Source organism: Bos mutus, chromosome X (assembly GCF_027580195.1).
Source record: "Bos mutus isolate GX-2022 chromosome X, NWIPB_WYAK_1.1, whole genome shotgun sequence".
NCBI lineage: Eukaryota > Metazoa > Chordata > Mammalia > Artiodactyla > Bovidae > Bos > Bos mutus.
The window spans coordinates 65,237,793-65,242,153 of record NC_091646.1 but is presented as its reverse complement, the minus strand read 5'-3'; the positions used below and the strand labels follow the sequence as shown (position 1 = coordinate 65,242,153).

Genomic DNA, 4,361 nt, shown 5'->3' with positions numbered 1-4,361 from the left:
CTGCTTACCAGAAATGCCATATCCTGATAATGAATTTGATTGCCTGAGAGATGTAAATTGTGGTGAAATAAGTGGCTTTAAAGCAGACTCTGCATTCATTCACATTAAGATAGAGGTAACCTGTAAAACTTGTCCCTGCCCCGACCCCCGCCATGATGATTATCTTTTACCTAGACTGAAGTCCATAGACTCCAAAGTGCATCTCCAGTTGTGGAATCTCAGGTATCAGTGTAAACTGGAGAGGGGGGTAATTTATTGTGGAGGGGTGAGAGTAGGGCTGGAGTGCATCTTAATTCTCTAAATTAAATCAAGTGTGTAACTGCCTTCTCTGCCTCCATGTGCTAACAACTTTGATTACAGGAGAAATAACACTGTACAGATGATCTGTACAGAGATTGCCTTGGAATTTGATGTGTTTTAGAATTTAACTTTGGGACAAATTTTTTTAGTTTTCCTGAAGCAGCTATGAAGTATTTATTAGAAGAGAGAAATGTAAACTAAATAACTTTCCGTTTTTCTTTGTAGCAAATTGAAATGGAAGGACCATTTCTTCAAAAATGAGTGTTATACATATGAAGGGATTTTTTCCTAACAGTAACTCTGAGGTCTGGGTCTGACAAGATGGGTTTAGAGAACCTACTGCCTCCTCAACCATTCTGGCTCATTTTAATTGGGTTTTCTCTGCTGTCTTTGGCAGAGACATATGGGTTCAGTAAATGCACACAGTATTAATCGGACATTCACCATGTGTTCTTCATTTGGAAGATCACCAACTTAACAGACGCCATTCATGACATCCCTTGATACACTACTCACCTCAACCTGACACAGAACCAAATTCAGGTCCTTCCTCCCTACTGCTTCACTAATTTGTCTGCTCTGGTGGACTTGCGATTGCAATGGAATTTCATTTGGAAGATTGATGAGAGGGCATTTTGGGGACTAGAAAGTCTAACCCTTTTGAGTTTAGTAGAAAATAAGATTCAAACTGTGAACTATTCCTTTAAGGGCCTGTCCAACTTGGAAACTTTGCTCCTGAGTCACAATCAGATCACCCATATTCACAAAAATGCCTTTGTCCCTCTTGTCAAATTGAAACATTTAAGTTTATCTCAAAATTTTATTACTGATTTTTCCAATATTCTTGAAGCAGTCCAGCATCTGCCGCACCTGGAATACCTTGATCTTACTAACAACAGCATAATGTCCTTGGATTACAGCCCCAGATCATTGGTTTCCCTGACCCAGCTGGGGATACAGGGGAAAAAACTAACAGAATTAAACTTCTCTGCCTTGTCACTGCCTAATCTGACCACTCTGGATCCACTGAGTCATTCAGAATGTGGATCTGGAAACTCTGCCCCAACTGAGGAGCTTGAATCTGAGTGGAACACTGGTGAAACTAGAGATGCTTCCAGCCAAACACCTACAGAATCTAAGTGAAATGGATCTTAGTAACCAGAAGTTTAGAGGTAGTCACTTAAACCTCAGGACAGTGTGTTGCCTCCTCCAGAAGGTGCCTATATTGAAGGCTTTGGTTTTTAGGAAAAATGCCATTAATTCAGGGAGCATAAAGCACCTTGCCAACTGTACCAGGCTTTTATCCCTTGACCTTAGCCAAAGCAATGATCTGGTTCACCTCAATGACAGTGAGTTTGATGCTATACCCAGCCTTCAAAGGCTGAATCTAAACAAGTGTCAGCAACAGGACCTGAAATGCCCTCAAGAACTTGAGAGCTCTAAACCTGAGCCACAACAAGTTTAAAATCTTTCCATATTTTTGCATTTTCACCCTTAAGGTACTTACAATCACTCTTTCTCTCTAGAAATCCCATCACAGAACTCAATAGTATGGCCTTTTATGGGCTGTATTCATTAAAAGAGCTCAATTTGGCTGGGATACTGGTTTGCTCAATTTCCAAATTTATAGAGTTTAAATCTTGAATACAACAATATTCGGACCCTGAAACACAAAACCTTTCAGTTTCTGAAGAAGCTCCAAGTTCTCATTCTCTCCCAGAACCACCTGAGCATCATAGAGAAGTATGCATTTTCTGGCCTCAATCACCTCTATAAACTCGACTTGGCATACAATATCTTGTCAAATTTTCAAGCTGGCCTTTTCTTGGGCCTGGAAAATCTAGAAGTTTTGAATCTCAGTTTTAATAAAATCACTTATGAAACCACTAGGACCTTGCCATTTCCTCCATTTATGAACCTCAAGTCTTTGAAACAACTCAACCTAGAAGGACAAATACATAGGATTCAAGTTGTTCCAATCAACTTCTTCCAAGGGCTGAATGACCTGCAGGAACTACTCCTAGGGGAAAATCCCACTGTATTCCTAGACCACCTTCAACTTGACTCCCTGATTGATCTCACAAAGTTGGATATATCAGGGACAAAATCTGGAGACTGAAGCCTCAGTTTAAATGTTTCTTTATTCCAAAAATTAAAAAGACTAAAAATGCTGCGCCTGGAAAACAACAACTTAGAGTCACTGACTCCTGGCATATTCTCTGCCTTAGAAAGCCTTCAGATCTTTTCTTTAAGATTCAACAACCTAAGGGTCATTAATCAAAGTCATCTGGAGAATCTGAAATCTCTGAAGTACTTTGATATCTATGGGAATAAACTTCAGTGCAGCTGTGACAATGCATGGTTCAAGAATTGGTCAATAAACACAGCAAATGTCCATATCCCTTACCTCCAGAGCTACACCTGTCAACAGCCAAATATTAAAAATTTTTGATAGATTTTGATGATTCTATGCATACTTTTGATCTGGGAAAATTTGCTTCTTCTGCTCCTTCAGTCTGGTCCTCACAACCATGATCTTCTCTTGGTTCATTGACAAGATGGTTCCATCTCTATGGTATGGGCTCTACATATTTTGAGCCTAGTACCTGGCCAAGTGGCATAGGACAGAAAAGGAGTTCATCTATAATGCCTTTGTTTCTTTCACTGCCACTGATGAGCAATGGGTATATGAAGAGCTTGTTCCAGCCCTAAAAGAAGGTGGCCAGCCTACCTTTAAGCTTTGCCTTCACCACAGAGACTTTGAGCCAGGCATAGATATCTTTGAGAACATCCAGAATGCCACTGACACCAGCTGGAAAACTTTGTGTGTGGTGAGTAACCACTACCTGCACAGTGAATGGTGCCAGCTTGAAGTACAGTTGACCAGCATCGAGATGTTCTATGAGCATGAAGATGTCATCATCTTGATATTCCTGGAAGAGATCCTGAACTATAAGTTATCCAGCTACCACCAACTCAGGAAACTTGTGAACAGGCAGACATTTATCACCTGGCCAGACAGTGCCCAGGAGAGGCCACTTTTCTGGGCTCACATTAGAAATGCATTGGGCAACAAATCTGTGGAGAAAGACAACACACAGCTAATTGTGGCCCAGTGATGGGAAGTCTTTGTGACTTCAAATCCAATGTTGCCTAAGGTGTGTACAGGCTATGAGTGTGACTGAACATAACTGCTCTGCAGGGAGAAGGCTGCTTATGACCGTTATTTGGCTAATGTCCATCAGGCAACTGGAAGAGTGAAGGAAGCTGCTTGAGGAAGCTCCAGGAATGTTGTTAAAGGAAGTAATCCCAGTATTAGAGTATTGGATATCTGGAAAGTATTCTTGTTTTATTAAGGGGAAACTTGGGAGACAAATCACTAGGATTTCTGAGGACCAGCAGGGCCCTCATATGTGCTTGAGAACATTGTTCAGCTAGTTTATCCAAATCAGTTCCTGTCAAGATAGATTGTACTGCACTTCTTCCAAGAACCTATAAGAACAGAAACACCACACAAGCTTAAATAAAAGCAAAAAAGTTAGGATTCTGGTGTATTCTCTGTTAGGGCATGAAATTCCAAAGGCCAGCTTCTGTTTAAGTCAGAGCCCAAGAGTTAGAAGAGTCCTAGTTTGATTCCGCTGATTTACTCAAAGGGAAGCAGCCTTGATCTAGCAGCACAATGAAGGTTGCAGAAACTATCACCTAGCTGTGATAAAATCAGACTTCATAGACCGAGCAGTTTTTGGTAGCCATTCTTAGACAGGGTTGTATTCCCAATGGCTTCATCTTTCAGACACACCAGTGTCCTATAGCAGGCAATGTTTATAGGGAGCAACACCCAGCATAGGGGCCATGGCTCTGGTAGTAGGCAAAAGTGCTACAAATTCCTGTAGAAGGGAATTTCTTATAGGAAAACTGCTATAAATTCGTGGAGCAAGAGGGGCCATAGATATCTAGAGCTCAGTCTGTACCAGATGAGTAGGGTACCAACACGGCCCTCTTCTGATTGTCTTTCCACAAGGACTTGGTCTTTATGACTGGCTTCCTTCTCCAGTCCTCCT

The 4,361-nt window shown here is 41.3% G+C and overlaps 1 pseudogene; it reads left to right on the top strand.

Moving 5' to 3' along the window:
* Positions 1 to 621: 621 nt before the first annotated feature.
* On the top strand, positions 622 to 3,419 carry LOC102280452 (toll-like receptor 13; annotated as a pseudogene).
* The last annotated feature ends 942 nt before the right edge of the window (positions 3,420 to 4,361 follow it).